The sequence below is a fragment of the Symphodus melops genome (assembly GCF_947650265.1).
Source record: "Symphodus melops genome assembly, chromosome: 18".
Classification (NCBI taxonomy): domain Eukaryota; kingdom Metazoa; phylum Chordata; class Actinopteri; order Labriformes; family Labridae; genus Symphodus; species Symphodus melops.
Window position 1 is genome coordinate 8,556,732 of NC_136708.1, and position 18,175 is coordinate 8,574,906.

The following is an 18,175-nucleotide window of genomic DNA, read 5'->3' on the forward strand; positions in this document are numbered from 1 at the left end:
GCCGCCTTTTGCTTGATCTCCACGGCAAAGACAAGACACGCCATTGCGTTTTGCTGACAGCACTGGGAGATGAGTGTGTGCTAGTCCAAACAGCAAGTCCTAAAAGTTTAATCATGCTGATTCTCACAAAAGGAGCAATGCAAATAGTGCCATCATTGCTTTTAAATAGTGACTTTAAGCAGGAAAATGGAGCGTTAGAGTTTTTTTTAACGGATCAGAAAAACTGATTATCCACAACATTATTTTTCTGTTTGCATGTGTTTTGGCTCCCTCTACAACAAGCAATTATAGCTGTGCTGTTGTGCTTTTCCTAGGGATCACTGCACAAATGTGATCAGTACTACCATATACAAACAAGTAGGCTGAGACTAAAAAAAGAAAAATACCCTTTTCTATTATTGGTATTACAAATCTCACAGATATATGTCTGGAAAGCCAGTGTTTCTGTTTGTGTTTCTGTTTGTATCTGACAAAGCACCAACAAAGGTGAATCCTGAATTGAACTAGCAGCAGTAGCTGTGTCTCTCTGAGAGGCACTGTCGCTAGTTTAGATTCCTTTTTCTTTATTTAGTTTACTTTAAATGATGCCCGTTTCAAAATACAAATATTCCATCATCCCTTATTGCTTGACACACAGAAAACGACGGTCATGTGTTGTAATGCTGTCAGAGCTCCTGCATGCACTCAACTAGATGGAAACCTGGAGGCGGTATCATCATTGCACCTCTGTGTGCTAACTTCATATTTTGGAGATGCGGTTGCCAAATTATGGAGCCAATAGTATTTTTGACTGAGCTCATCCATAACAGCAGTAATGGAGGACAGTCATTCCCCAGGCGCTTTTCTCCTGTCACTGTGTAATATTACCAGGGTATGTTACCTTTCACTGCTAGCAGAATTCAGGTAAAAGCTTGAAAGCGTTTACCGTCAAAGATTAAAATAACCCATATATGCATCCTACATTCAGGAGCAGTGTTCTCTGCCATGTTGTCCAAACTACTTTGTTTGGGGGGGGGGGGGGGGGGGTTATCCAAAATAAGATAATCGTATAATGTCATACGATTATCTTATATATATATATATACACACACATATATATATATATATATATATATATATATACACACACACATATATATACATATACATATATATATACACACACACATATATATACATATACATATACATATATATATATATACATAACAAAAAAAACATTTTACAAATGATCATGGTCTTGAAGATTTGGAAATCAAACTTGTCTTTAGAATTCACATGTTTAAACATAGAAGGGAAAGTGATGTTTGAATTGAAAGCATGGGGAGATGGAGACTGGAGAGAGCTGTAGTTGTTTGGCAAAGTTGAAATAAAATGCCAACAAAAAACAAGCAATGAAGTAGAAACAAAACCATCCCTGGAACATTGAGGAATTTAGAACAATTGACAGTGTGAAACAGCTTGGGAAAGTGCAACAACCCGTGTGTGGCATGACAAGTCTCACTTTGACACTCCATGAAAATTTGAAGGTGAGCAGGGGATCCAAGAAGAAAGGGTTGGGTTTTTTTAATCCTGAGACAGCGAACAGTAGAAATCCATTGTGCTAATGGTCGCAGCATGTCTAACTGTCCCTACTCGCTGGCTGACAGATGGTTTTGTCCCACAGGCTCTGGTGCCATGCTGCTTAGAGAGCACGCTGAGAATGAAGCATACTGACGGATCAGAAGGGAGGAAGGAGTTGAAGAGGCCACAGGAAGCACTGATGAGAATAAAAATTAGACACTGGGAACAGTTCCGTGATATGTTCCTTTTGGATTTGTGGCAAAAGAGAAGATCAGCATGCAAACTGAGTCATCCAAAACTTCTAAATCAGTATTTTGGACATTACCACAGACATATTCTTCTGATGTTGACTGAACAGCACGATCTCATCTGTGCTGCTATGGATCAGATCCCAGAATGCTTTGCCATTCCAACATAGAGTCTGGCCCAGATTGGTCGTGATGGCACTTCCAGAATACTCCTTTGAGACTATATCCCACAAAAGCGTTAGATGGCCGTCCATATGAAAATGCCCTCGCTGCACCTCATCCAAATTCTGGCTCAGCTTATCCACCGAGTGTCTCAGTCCCCATCAGACAGACGGGTAAAACACGAGTGGTCTCTGACACATCGAGGCTGATTCATTGAGAGCTGAGGTAAAGGAGTCATTGAAGCTTTTTTTTTTTTTTTTTTTTGGGCTGCACACAGCTCTCTCCACAAAGCATTCTTCACATATCATGGCAGCCTACATTTACACAGGATGAATTGCTCCTCATTACTGCCAAGGCTTTCTTGAAACACTGGCATAATTAAGAGGTAGGCTGAGCCTAATGCAATCTACCAAAAGGCTCCATCACATGCAAACAAATGTAATGCCCTGGACTAGCAACATGTTTAACAGTCTCTCAGCTTCCACACATCCTACAGGATGGCCAGAGAACCAAGAAAAGAACACTTCATTGAGCTGACTTTTAACCTTTAGTCTTGTGGGTGTTGGGAAACACCCTCTGAGGTTTAAAGTGTCCCCACACACAAAACAGCCAATATGGCTCTGCTATTGGCCAATAACTGTGAATTCTGTGGTTTTGGATGGTTTAGCGGTCATTTTCATTTGCCTAAAATGAGAACGACCATTTCTGTGTTTGCCACATGCACTTCACATCTTTTCAGTCGTGTGTATCCATTCCAGATTCTATATTGTCGTCTGAGGGGTTTCGAGCTGAGGAGATTGTCGGGGATGTGATTGGAGGTTGCAAAAATACCTTCTTAGGGATTTCAGAAGTTACATTTTGGAGCTTTTTACGTAAGAAGGGCCAAATCTCTGTATGAAGATCGTATAAATGTATGGTTCTTAGGCAAAATAATATATTTGACATAATTCATTTTTCATTTACAATCAGGGACAAACAAAAACCAAGTTTCCCAACAAAGAGACTGCAAGAAAACGTAAAAATTGTCTTTTGTCTCTGAGGGGCATCTTGAGCCCTGAAATAAATAAGGTGGTGATTCTTCATTGCATAGAAAAGTAAAGCTTGTTGACCCACTTTATATGTCCAAAAGCATGCGTCTTATTCAGGGAATACTAAAATTGGTGTTGCCCATTTAGTCACACTCCTTCATGGTACTCCTCAGGCACAGAATAAAAGAAAACATTCATGGTGATTGCTCTGTCCTCCTTAATATTTTGTTTTGTATAGGCAGCAATCCTGCTGGAATCCAGAGGAAATCATTTTTATTTTTGCATTTTCCAGGGTGTTAGTCAGCATAGTTCTTTTTATATTACAATGCGAGTATTTGGCAGGCGGGTGTATGCATGTAATTTTACGCCACAATCATGCATGCTCAGCATATCTGCCCCCATGTTCTTTATTATCCCCCTCCTCCTTTGCATTCATGCACAAAGAATAACTGAGCACATTTCTAACCTTCTAAATAAATGTATTTCAAAGTAAATATACCACACAATACTATCAACCACATACAGAAAACGTGTGCTGAATGCTTCAGTCTCATTCACTTCCTTTTCTTCCCTCGTGCTCTTGTAATGCTTGAACCCTTGAAGGGTGGCCTTAGATAAAAGCAGGATGCGGTCGGGGACCGCGTGTAACCTCTGAGGGGGTGGAAGTACTATTTCATCCCACTCAAGGAGCCTCTCTGTGCCAAGTCAAACCCACCGACAGAAATACAATCTCCTTCCCTGCCTCCTTCATCTGCCAACCCTCTCAGTGAACCTTCCCAACTGGGAAAATTGGTTTTCATTTGCACGCCCATCTTTCCATGGTGATGGCGTGACTTTTGCCACAGACAAGTCTCCAAAAAGTGTAACGTTGATGGCTGAAGAATAGTTTCCAATCTCAACTTTTATTAACACTGTGGAAGCAAACATCCTCTGAGCATCCAAACAGTGGCCTTTGGCAATCTGGTAAACCATCTGTACTGTTACTGGCGTTTTAAAAAGTGTGATGAAGCAAGCCTCCCCTCGAAAACATTTTTTAAAAAAGCAGTCCTTCGACCAAAACAGTTTTAGGAAATATTCCTCTTTATTCCATAAACTAAATTTAAAGAAAACTCCACAATAGCCAACCAAATTATTGTTGATATTGAAACGTCAACTTCTGCAATTTTGCACAAAGTGAACTCATTTCAACTCATTCAACACAAAGGCCAGTTGGACAAACAAAATCGTCAGTGATTTTGAAATGCCATAATATAGGTCACATCAGACTGCTGCCGAATACAGGAAATCATGTTTCCTTCTTATTAATGAAAGTGGACAAGCGTCTTACACAGTGATACCAATGATCCACAGCCACCCCACAGAGAGAGACAAGTCCTACTTTTCTGCTCCTCTTAGATTTGGTCTCCGGTTGAAAACCATATTGTATGCTTGCAATGTGGAGAACTATAAAAGTAGTAAACCATACATTAAGCCATTAATCTCGTAAACTGGTTGGATGGACACTTTAAAGTAGGCTTTGTATTCCGGTAACTGAAATGAAGTAATCATGGTAGCTCAAATATTTCCATTTTCCCCAGGTGGAGCAATTGTCTATTGCCATTTTCTGCAGCATTCTACAGCCTTTCCATTTACCATGAACATTACCATATTCAGCCATGGTAATGAGACTTAAAATACATGGTCCTTCACCTCTTGTTCAAAGCAGCAGCAAATTGTCAGTGAAAATCATGAATTGGTAGTGTCTAAATGATTTCTCATCTTTTTAAGTGACCAATTATCATCTTTAAACTTCCTCTGTAGTAATGCTATACAAATGTGTCCGCTCAATATCTGACAATTCTTTCGTATAGCTTCAACAAGTAAAACCCAGCACCTGCACTGACGCTCATTTTGTACAGAAGCAAGTCATGTTGTGATTAATGTGCAGGATCCGTTCTTCGGAGGTTTCCCCTCTCACACTAAGAGAAACTCGATTCAATCTTTAAAGCTCAGATAATTGTGCTGAAATGAAAAGAAAGAGTTCCTCGCTCTTTCACTCTCAAGTGTGCGCTGCATTTTTCAATTTGCCTTCTTGCTGTAATGTCATTACCTCAGTAATATTCTGCAACTGTTTCAAGAGAATTATCGTAGCATGAGGTGAGACAATGATCGAGTCCATCTGACCACTTCAGTAGAATCCAATAAAACAGGATATTTTAGTTGTGGCTTCTTCTAAGCCTTTTGTCTGATGTAATTCCACTTTCTCAGGTTTTCTGAAAAAGCATTTTAAAAGTCAAAGTTTTTGAACGCTGTAAGCTGCTTGACATCAAACATCCAGATTTTGGGATTAAGGACACATTTTAAAGCTGTGCTAGTGGATTTCTGAACACCGGGCGGCAAAGAACTCCCACCTTAATAAGCCTATACAGCTTTGATGGCAAACAGTGACACAATTCTGACACACATCTTGAGCATACACAGAGCACCATTATGATTCCATACGGATGTAGTTCATCAGCTGCCTTGCTAAGAATGACTTGAATGTTGATAAGTTACACATGACTGTAAATGGAGTTCAGCTTTACGTCTGACTACTCAAAGCTCGTCGTACATCTGCCCATTCACATTCCGAGGTTGCTCCCTAAAGTGTTCATCAGTAGTAGCTCATCCATTCATACACTGCAGCTGCAGCAAAACGGGGTTAAGCGTCTTGCCCAAAGACAGAGCTGGCGATCGAACCTCAACCTTCCGGTAGAGAGATTGCCGACTCTTCCTCTGATCCACAGGCGCCCCACCAAATCTTGATACAAACTATATTAGAATTTAAAGGGGTCTATTATTACATACATGAACCCATAAAACAAAGCACATGATGTCAATTACACGTTCTGCTAAATGTCAGCATTTTACATATCTGGCTCCTCATAAAGTAATTAGCTGATATGCATTTAAACAGCCTATTAATTAGTTTCCCAGAGTAATCTGTCAGAAACTAGTTTTTTTTTTTTTTTTTTTTCAGCAACCTGCAGCTGCGAGGGAAAATGAGAAGCAGCTTCTACATCTTGTCCTAATTTGTTCCTGAAGATGGAGGTAAAACTTGGTTCCTGGTTGAATGGATATGCTGAAAGAGGAAAGACGAAGATGATTCTGCATGAATGCACACCTCTGCCTTCGGATCAGGAGCTGAGCAATGTGGAGAACTAGGCAAATAAAGTCAAGGGCAGCGAGGCAGAATTTGACTTACAAAAATCTACCACGAGTGTGAGGTCTAACCCGACCCTTACTCTTTTTCCTTTAAATGGTTACTAAACCCCAGAGTTCTGAATCTACCCTGGAATTTATCATACAGTCTATGCAAAAGACACACACACACACAAACGCTGATTAGCAAGTTAAGCTAGGTTAGTTAGCCGGAAGCAATGATTCCATAAACAGCAATGACTCTTTTGTGACAGAAATCTCATTTGAAGTAGAAGAATCCTCCAGAGTCTCCTGTAGGCTAAAACCACGGCGCTCCAGAGCCGTATCAGTTTGTAGTGAGTGCTGAGACGGCGGATGTGGAGGTCTGAATCGTGATGTATTCGATTGGCAGACACTGTCCCCAAAGGCTTTCAAAGTCATGGCTTTAACATCTAAAAGTCCCTCTTTCAAACTTTACAACTACCACGTTTTACAGCAAGCAACTTTAATTATTATTTCCCTTAATTTCCCTAATCCATTTGACTTCCCACAGTTTTGCTGATGTCGTTGGGATCCGGTTTTACAAATGTCACCAAACACCAAAATTCTTAAAATCATGACATTTTCTTTTATTGTGAGCCATAACTGCACTATGTGTTTTGCAACAGTGGACTCAGGGGATCATGTTCATGAAGCACTATAGCTTTTTGGGGGGTTTTGTTGCCAGTCTGGACACAAAAAGTCACATGAGATCAGTTTTTTTTTTTTCAAAATCTGATTCAAACCACAGACACAGTTGGTTTCAAATGCATCTACCGTAAATTCCGGACTATAAGCCGCTACTTTTTTCTCACACTTCGAGCACTGCGGCTTCTACTCCGGTGCGGCTAATGCATGGATTTTTTATGGGGGACAATGAGCTTCTGCCGCAAAAACATTTGACTTCGTCACGTCGGATCTTAATATCAGTCATTTTGCGCTTCATGCACGCACCCTCATGATGGAAAACACACAGAGAAATACATATGATGTAGCTTTCAAGTTAAAGGCGATCGAGCTGGCTGTCAAAGAAGCTAACAGAGCTGCTGCACGTTAAGATGACACTGACAGCGACAACAGAGACTGAGGAAGTGAGTAATGAAGTCATTCTGAGGCAGTGAATGGATGGACTTTTTCTTGTGAAATATATTACGGTCATCTTTTTCATCAGCCGTGTTACAGACACCGTCAGCTAGGCTTCGTATTGTAACGGTTCATGTTGTAAAGTCAGTAGTTGATAATGTGTTCATAATTCCGATTATGTGGAGAGTCAGTGAATGCACCAGCGAGAACGTGTTGAGTGGCTGTATGAGAGAACGCTGGGGGAGAGAGTTGGATTGTTACGGCAAGTTATGTGTTGTTCTCTGCTGTAAACGGCGTGGTCACGGCCGACAGTGATCGGGTTATTAAAAGTTTAAAAGTTATTACTTGAACGCTCTCGTCGTCCTTTAACGTCCGTACGGACGCTACAGTATTTGCGGATGTTACCGGTAGCCTACGTCTGTGTAAATAGCTCTTGTTATAACGTGGACACCTGCGGCTTATAATCAAGTGCGGCTTATATATGTACAAATACATTTATTTACTTATTTTTAGCCGGTGCGGCTTATATCCAGGTGCGCTCAATAGTACGGAATTTACGGTAATCTGATTCCTACAGATCTGAACGTCTCATTCGCTTCCATGTGTCTTCTGTGTCAGTCGCAATGCGATATCATCGACCATAACAATCCAGCAAGCCGGAAGTTAACATTGGTCAGTGGATTTTGACCAGATTTGGGGAAATATCAGATTTGGGCGGCAGTCTGAACAAAGCCAAAGAGTTGCTCCTATATCGTGACACAATTGTAAGACAATTCTTAGAGTCTTGACATTTTCCAATAATTTCCCCTCGAAGTTCAGACTAGATCATTTTTAAAAATGGAAGTTATTCAGTGTCTTAGCCCTTAAAAGAGCTCCTGACGTATCAAACTAGGAGGAGAGAAGAGGACTTCAAACAGCTCAAGCTGAAGAGGAGAAATGTTCTTTAAACACTACATGCTTGTTTTTGACCCCACAGTTAGGCGAATAGACACAAATACATTTGCACTGACGTTTTAGTCCATCTCTGATTTTTTTTTTTTAGTAAAAGTCTGAGCCGTACGTGCGGTTACCTCCACAGGTGCATCTAATCACTAATTAAGACCCTTCACCAGCTGATGTAACGATCAGCAGATGAAGAGGCAGCTGCAGGTGATTTCACATGACAAGCGTGTTATTTCAAACATCTTGTAGGTTACATACTTTTAAAGCATGTCTTACAAATTATCGCACAGATGTTAATTTAATAGTGATTATAATTGAATGTCTGACTAGATTCTATGATTTGGCTTTAGCTACATTTTTTTGTTCTTTTAGTGTAACCAATAAGAGCTTCTTAAAAAACGTGGAGTCAACTCTCCTCACTAAGATAAAAGTTTCTGTCTCTTCCTTGCTAAGAATGTTCCTGAATTACTCAGCTAAGACTCCTTTCAAGGATTTATAAGTGAAGTTACGAGGTTTCTGAGAGGAGTTTCAGAAAGTTTGTGAAAACAGGCCTGAGACTTTTTGTTGGAAGCTAAAGTGCACTAACCGAGTAATTCGTCATGCTGTGTAATGTCACTACCATACCCACTGTCAGGGGAACACAGGGGATCATTATATAACCATCTGAATCCTATTCAAATCATTTGATAAAACAATTGTTTTTCCACCATTAAAACCTATAAACCTAAAATAAACAATCTGCTCTCAATAAAATAACTGCAGATACAACAATCTAGACACCAAAAAGATCTGGGCCGTATTCAAGAAGCCTCCTAAGTAACAAAATTGACAAAATTCTTAGAATCAGGACATTTTCTAAGAATTTCTCCTCGAAATTCCGGTTAGATCTTTATAAGGATGAAAGTTATTGACAAAGTGTCTTAGCCCTTAAAAAGAGTAATGTTCTTTAAAAGAGTGTTTTTGACTCATAGGCTGCGTCTTACTTCCCTTATTTGCACCGAGTGTCCTCCAAGTTGTCTCCTCCACTTGAGTCTTAGTCCCGCCCACCAGAGATGCACGGAGGAAACGAAGCCGAGGAGAGAGGACCGAGGAAATCAGCTTTAAGACACATGAAACGTTGTTTCCTCGACAGCGTCACATGACGCGACATCAGCTGATCACGTTCAGCTGTCAATCAGCCGAACATTTATGTCCACACAAACACGCACTGTATTATTTCTCATCAAACACACACAGTTACAGAGTTTAGTCTCTTTAGCTGACAACAAACACCTGAAGAACAACCTGCAGTCTACTCACAACCAAAAGGACAATTTCTACTGACTAAAAGATTTCATTTGGAATTGTCAATAATTATTGATTATTATTAAACAGTTTTGACTTAACTTAGCCTGTATTTAGACAACGAACTCTGTATTTTATAAACACAGATATTTATGTGTCAGGAATACTGAAAGTGATTGATTAGAATCTAAATGATGAACCTTTCAGAAGATAAATAAGTGAGAATATAAAACGGACTCCTCTTCATGTCAGACTCTTTTTAATCCCAGCTCATCACAGAGCGACTCTTTACAAACTCACTGATGTTCATCATCTGTTTAAATGTCCCACGCTCCGTTTAGCCTCTTTTTAATGTAATGTCTTTTCTCCCGTATTAACCTCTGCTCATGTTGAGAAGTTTCACTGAAGTCTGATCCTGTGCAGCGTCCAATCAGTGAGTGATATACGAGAAGGGGGCGTGTCTGTCAGTGAAAAGACTTCCGTGAAGTCAGCTCTCGTGTCTCCTCGGTCATCGCTCCTCGGATCTGCCTCCTCTCTCCTCGATCCTCTCTCCTCCGTTCGCTATAAGAGCTTTGGGACGATCCTCAACATGGCGGCTTTGGAACTACTTCCGGTTCGGCCGAGGACCGAGGAGACTGCAAGTAAGGGAAGTTAGATGCAGCCATAGTTGGGCAGCACAGACAGGTGATTTGTGCAAACATTTCGATCCATCTCTGACTTTTTTCAGTACAAAGTGAGACATGCATGTTGAGTTTCTCTACATGTAGTTACCTCCACGGGTGCATCCAATCACTAATTGAGGCTCTTCACCTGCTGATGTAACGATCAGCAGGTGAAGAGGCAGCTGCACAAGTGGGCGTGTTATTTCAAACATCTTGTGGGTTATATACTTTTAAAGTATATCTTACTAATTATGTCTGTGTGATAAGTTGTTTACAATCGCACAATGTCTGACTAGATTCTATGTTTGAGTTTTCTTCTCTTTTTTTTCAGATGAACTAAAAACAGCTACTGAAAAAATGTGTCATATAGAAATGGGGTCAACCACACCTCCTCAGTAAGGTAAAAGTTTCTGTCACTTCCATGCTCAGAGTTGTTTTAAAAAAGTTCCTCAATCACTCTTAATTAGTATTTACGTCAGGCTTTTGTGTGCTGTACTGGTTTACGGAGAGTTTGGGCGGAAAGTAGGATGACTGCAAGCGCAAAATAGGAAGAGGCAAATGAACGTCCAGTATTTTCAAGTCATAGCAGATCAATCTGAATACAACAAAAAGAGAACTTGGCTTAACAGAAAACCTCTGCATTAAACATGGCCTCTCTTTTCTACCCTCCATCTTTTGAAGGAATTGTCATACGTTGCGCAGGAGTTGCGAGCTCTGCCCTCTATGGCACGGGCGCACTTCTCAGGCCGTTGTTGATGTCAGCAGGTATCGAAGACCAAGATACAAACAGTGGCGATGTCCCAATCCAAGCATTCCACATTGTAGTAGCAGGGGGCTGAAGAGGGGGGAGACGAGCGCCATAGGGAGAGTAGTGCACGGATGAGCTGTGGAAGAGACCCAACCCAAGAAAACTTACTACAATAGCAGCAAGAAAACTTACTACAATAGCAGCGGCCTGTTGTGTCTGACACTGAGCTCCTGGATTAGCATGTTCCTATCAAAGGTGTTAAACTCAGACACTGCCACAATCACCGCAATGTTTGCCAGGCTTGGTAAATCTCAACGCATGTACTAACTGAACTTCCAGACAATACTTGTTGTTTTGCTCATATGACAGACGCAATCCTCACAGCACGCTGTTAGTGGACCAAATAGCACATTTTTTGCCGGTTGTGTCAAAACTGCACACGTTTTAAGACACGTAAACCTATAGTAAATCAGGCGCAATGTGTATAATTTCAATACCTTTTTACGAAAGTGTTGAGCTCAAATTTCAAATTCATACCTATTAATGGAGAAGTGTTGCCCGAACAAGTGGGCAAACGTAATTTATCCCAAGTGTCCCGTCCAACGGAGGCGAAACAGCCTCTGTGACATGAGACTCCTCATGCACATTTAGTTAGCGTGTCCTCGTTCGAGTTCTGTCATGCTCTGAATACCCGCCTAGCATCAGTTTTGCACTTGCAGGGTTTTTACGGGAAATTTAGCAAAAAAAAATGGTGGACATTGGAAATCAATACAGGCTTGGCGTAGAATGTAATTTTTGTCATCTGTAGTACCTTGGCAGGTTGGTGGTGAACAGGTAAACAAAGGTAAAGAAAACCATGATGACGAGCATAGAAATATAAGCTTGCTCATACAGTTCTTCATATTATATCTTTAAACATTGAATGACAAGTGTAGCCTATGCTTTGCAAATAAAACATGTAAGCTATTCAACATTAAAGCGTAAACCTGAACCTCTACATAATTATTAGCTCAGGGGCCTGGAGTACGTTCACCCACTAAATCCCAGAGTCAGTATCATCCTTGAACAGTTGCCAATAATGTGATTTCTCCTGCAAGACTAATGCTGCTGTCTCTCAGTTTCCCTGCTGCCTGCAGGTATCATGAGCATCACAGCAGTCAAGTGTCAGTTTTATTCTCCTGAAGGGTTTCAGAGTGTTACCAATGTGCAGTCCAAGGTTGAGATATATGTTGCTCTGCTGGTGATTGTTTGCCCATAGGAAACAAGTTCTTTCTGCTACAAGCAGCTAACAGTGCTTCTACTGTTATCACTCTGCTCCGGACTGAAGATCTGGACACAAAGTGTTATTGAAAGAAATATAATATATATGCATATATATGCATAACATATATAAAATATATGCATGTATGTTCGGGTTGGAAGTGAATCAGCTGTCTAAATTATACTACATCATCGTCAATATTATGTTTAGATTCTGTTTTTCAGCTATTTTCTAAATGAATACAACATCATTATCAAGCCGGAGCGGAATCCAGATTCTCTATCTATTTTTTCCCCAACTCTATCAGATACGGTCTTCATTCTCTGACCAATTCACTCGACGACTAATATGCAGGGGGGCTCCCATATACAATGGGGGCCTTGGAGTCACAACGTTGTCGATGCTTTGACGAATGATATGTGACGCAAGCTATGTTGACCTATGTTTGAAAATGTTACTCTATTGTTGCTGGATATTCGTTCACAAATTGCTTTTCTGTGCCGTTGTTCAGCCTGCAATCACACACATTGTGGTACTGTGAAGAATTGGATGCATTACTAATAGCAGTCATTACGGTGCACATTGCAGTTTAGTCAAATGGAAAGCGCATTCAGAAAAAAGAAAAAAAAAATGTTTTTCGCCCCTCTGATATTAACTCAGTGGGGTATGTGCATTTCCAAAAAGAATACCAAAGTGCGACCACATCATAGCTTTCTCTTCATTTTTTTTATTCTGCTGAGAAAGAACTCAACATCTCACAAGTCACATTTTCTTAGCATGAAGTTAGAAGCAACCAATTGCGCAAAGAAAAAATAGTTTTTTGATATCATGACGTACCTTTTCAGCTCATGGCTGAAACGAGATGTTAACGCCATTATGACAATGGTGCAAGCTTCATCAGCTGATCTGATAGAAAAAATGAAAAAATACGTGAAAAAATATATAAAGTGTTTAGGGAGATCGTTTTTTTTTTTATCCCTAAAGATAGTAGTCTATATTTTCATTAAGAAATCTGAAATGACCATCTTTCTTTCCCAGTCAGAAGCTTTCTCTGTCAGCGGTTTCATTTGCTGGAAACCTGACACATCTCCTAGATGGTCACTAGACAGCTTTGTATACCATACCCATCATTTGAAACGTGTGCTGCCACATGTGAAGAGGCCAAAAGCCTCTAACCATATAAGAAGTGATACAGTTTTTCTTCAATGTAATATGTGAAGTGCAAGCCCATTTGAGCCTTGCTGTTAGTACATCAACCAGTTTGGTGCCGTCTTCAATATCTGACTTACTACTGAATGAAAAACGATCACTGTTTCATGCTTCACAAAAGGAGTCAATCCATTTGATTTGGTGACTTTTTTTTTTTTGTTGCAAAATTTGGATGATTGTTTCACTTCCAATGATATAAATGTGAGTTGGTGTCATTAGAATGCAATTCAACTTTCCTGCACTCATAAAAAAAAAAAAAAAATTTTCATTTTACATTTACAATCTATTGAAACACACTTTTGGAACACACTGTGGTGTTATGTGAAATGAATGTTTTGTTTTTGAATTTTAAATTCTCACAAATATGAAAAGCTTTCTCTGTATGTGCCAGGAGTAACCATCATCCATTTTAATGTAACTACATTACATATACAATACATATTACAATGTTTAAATTCGGTAAAAAGGCTACTGACTAAACTTAAAATGTCCTTTTATTCGGAGCCGTTCAGTGGAAAACAGTCTTTACTGTACCTATTCACGAAACATATGCCTGTCATAGTATTGTAAGCTCAATGTAATTGCAAGATTGTTAGCATTTTGATATTAGCATTTAGCTCAAGGCACAGCCTCATAGAACTGTTCTCCTGACTCAACAACAAGCACACTATGGATTCACAGGCTGACTCAGAGGGAGCATTCAAACGAGTACAACTTTGAATGAAGTCCAGTGTTGAGAACGCAGCGAGGCCAAAACATGTCAGCAAAGACATCCAGTGGAGAAAACAAAAGGCAGGGTCAAGGACAAGGAACATACACAGAAGAACGATGAGGGAAAAGCTAGAAACTTCACACACTAGGATTAAATACACAAGCAATCAGGGGCTAACGAGACACAGGTGGGCTTAATTAGGGCGGGGCTGACACACAAGGCGGGAACATAAGGAGCAGGATCTAAAATGACAGAGGCAAGGGTGGATACAGGCTGCAAAATTAAACAGGGACTAATGAAAATATCAACAACAAAAAAAACTTAGGAAGCATTTGACAAAGCGAGTCAAAGCATTGTGTTGTAATACAAATCATTTTATTTAAAGTAGAAATTATGTTAAGTTATGTGTATGATGGAGCCATGCATTCACATACCGTACAGCACGGTCTGCTTCCAGACCATCATGTACTGTGTGATATATGACTTCAAAACTGCCTGATGTAGCTCATAAGAAGTAATCACATGCTTTTAAGGCCAACATTAAATGATGTTCCCTTTTAAAACATGGCTAGTGACAGGGGAATGACTGATTTGCTAAGGTGGACCATTAAGTTGAACCACTGGAGAACATTATGACGCTATGAAGCCAAATCCACAGTCCTGTAAAATGTTCACGTTTTTCTCTTTCTTCTTGCCTTTCGCCCCATGGTCTTTGTAATTGGTCTGGTTACATTTTTTGTTTCCTTGACAACACTTTTTCACCTCTCCTTCCTCGTTAAAGCCCTCCTGTGAGTTGAGCACGATTCGCCTGGTGGTTTAGCGGAAGGTGGTGTCAAGCAGAGAAGGGAATATGTTGCAAATACATTTCACACCTCTCTCGCACTATATTAAAGCTTAAGTTGTCCCTCAGGTTGGAGGGCTGTACACATTCATGGACGACGTAAGGAACTACAGCCGTACTCTTGATTAGATTTAAAGAAAATTGAAGGCAGATAAACTAATGAGTAAATCATCGCTTATTCATGTCAGTTGCATCAGATTTTTTTTATCGTTGTATGATCACAAACTTGTGCCTTTGCTTATCATCTCACCACTGGAAAACTGTATGTCTCACTGTCTATGTGGTGTCTGCCAGCGCGCTCTGTGGTTAGGGGGGCTATTTCGCATGTAGGGGGAAGAGCACATCTTGCAAATGGACATGTCATGTGGAGTAATGCCCAGCCAGTAAGAGTGCAGAGAGCCCTGGGGTTCAGGAGCAGAACAGCCTGGCAGACACAGAGCAAAAGGGCTTTTGACCAGGCCGAGGATTCTCTCTGGGCCAAGCTGGATTCAAGAGGCAGACTGAGAGAGAACGAGAGATGGGAAGAGGACAGAAAAAAGGGGTCTGTGGGGTTTTTGGATGACTCCAGGAAAACATATACTCGACTGCATTAAAAAAAGACAGGCTGTTCTGTCCTCGGATTGTGTTTCCATACTGTGAAATTACACATGAGTACTTAAGTTAATATAACATGTATTGATATACATTTATTATAAGGCTTGTGATCTTTTGTTTCTTTCTACAATAACAGTCTCAGAACCACGAGGAGCTTCTTATGCAATTGTATAAGAGCTCTTTGGACCTTGACTGGGCATTCTTCTTTTTCTGTTCTTGGATCAATATGAAATGTTCTTTTCTGTCAAATTCAAAATGGATCCTTTCTGGGATTATTAAAACTCTAATTCAAACGATGTAGGAAGAGGTCTCAGTTCTGCAGTCAAATGGGTTCCTGTGGTGCAGTTTGTATCATGACATTGTTCTACTTTGTATAGGGCTTTCAACCTCCAGGCCACCCTTACATGTTACAGCGTTGCAGAAGCACCAAATGTAAAAAGTGTGAGCTCCCACACACAGGGGACATGCACGCACAGCACTACTTCTTCGCTGACTTTGTCTCACCCCTGTAACACCTCTGTTCCTGCCTCTGAAGGCAGAGAGGAGTCCTCTTAACCCCCCCCCCCCCCCCCCCCCCCCCCCCCACACACACACACACACACACACACACTACACTTATGTGACATTCACAGTGAAGGCGAGAAGTCCTAATAGGGCTTAAGTGCATGTTGACATGATGACAATATACAAGCAAAGAAATGTACTTTCATATCTCAAATTCAAGATTCTAAAACTATCACGCAGGGACAGAAAATGACTTTTGGTTAGGAGCTTAAACAACATTGAAAACATGCACACCCACTCGACGCATATAAAACCAAAACGAGACAAACAACAGTCTCAAACCATGAGTCGCTCAAACAGAGGAGCGACCCCATATTTTAGATTCATTTCTGTATAGTGCACTGCTACGCCGGTGTGGTCTGAAAGTATATCTTAGGAGACAGCGTCAGTGTGAATATTCAGAGAAATTGAGTGTTTTGATGTTTTAAGAATAATACTGTTACTAAGGATAAATGTAATGACTCTCGCAACCAGTGACACCCAGTTAATAGAACGGCATTTTCACTTGCCAGGAGTTTCAGTTTTGTTGCTTTCTCTGTTTAGTACAGGTTCTTACAGTTGGAAACTATTTTTCTCTGCGACATAGTTGCAACAGGCAAAGGCACAACATGCCAATCCGAGGACATCCTTTCACTGAGAATCTTTCATAGCGTTGCAGTCATTTGACACCAATTCAGCAAGTGCTTTAGACTTCTTATATTTAGTTTTATTTACAGGTCCAAAGCGGCATCAGCTTAAGCGATAACGTTTCTAGCTGACATCAATCTGACTGGCTGAAGCTGTATTCTTACTGTCGCTCGTATAGGTGGAAGCTCAAACACAACGTACGTCCTTATTATTTGAATTCCATTTGACATAAGTTGTCTAACCTGTCAACTGAGCGGTCTGGGTTTTGGGTTTTTTTTTAAAGTGAAATGAGCCACTACAAAGTGCAGTGGTGTCATTATTTTCCACAAGGGAACCCCTACTGCAAGCTTAAAGGGACAAGAAAGCCCATAATTAACATGCTTTAGAACTTAATTGCGTCCCAATTATTGTATAAACACGAACAGCCGCAATTTATATCAATTATAAATACTGCTTTCCTAATCTGCCAATCTCCCTAAAATTGTTTTAATTCCAATATTATTTCCTCTAGTGCCAGACAACACTCCTAAACTGAATGACAAAATGACATTGTTTGGTTGTGGAAAAGAAAAAAAAAAAAAAAAACCCTTTGTGTTTAAACTTCAATCCCGGTGACTTTAATTTATTCTGCTGTAGCCATTTATTTCATCAAAACGCATTGTTCATCTCTCTTTGTGCACTAGAGGCCATGTCAAAGGTTGAGTCTGCCATTTTCTTAATCAACAGAATGCCAAAGACAAGAATTGTGATTTGGATAAGACAGCTTGTATTAAAAGAGCAATATGTAACTCTGACCCCTCGCATTTCAAACGGGCACTGCAGTGAAAACATTGGAGAGCGCTGTCTCTTCCCGCCCACTCCTCCCGAGAATCAATGCACATACTGGTTACCATGTCGCGGATACAGACGTTTCAGTGTTTTTGCAGCTCTGCATCAGTCTTAAATTCTTTCTGCGTTTTAACCTCTCCATTTTTTAAGTGCATCCCCAATATTTATCCGACTTGTAATAGGCTTAATAGACAAATGCTGAAGCTTTTCAGATCATGTGGAGGTGCCTTAAACTGCTTATAAAACAAATACTGACCGGAATAGAAACTTAGAAGGACATACCGGCTGCTGCATTCTTGTCAGAGAAGCCAGCACTTCAACACTGCACATTTACTTAATGTCTGATGATATAGTAAGGTCTTTTGTGATTTCATTCAGTAGCTATATCTTACATATTTGTCCTCTGGATTGTCATTATGGTCTATAAATGGCAACCCTGAGTCTGTCTTACGTTCTGTTAACTCACCTTCCCAATCCAACTTTGTGAAAGATTTTTTGGCACAGGAGCCTCTCTACGTTGTTACAAAAGCCGCAATAAGTCACTTTTTGTTCAAAACAATTAGTAATTCATGATCACAGAGGTCATTTTCAGGCTAACGCGACCGTACGGGTTCATTTTAA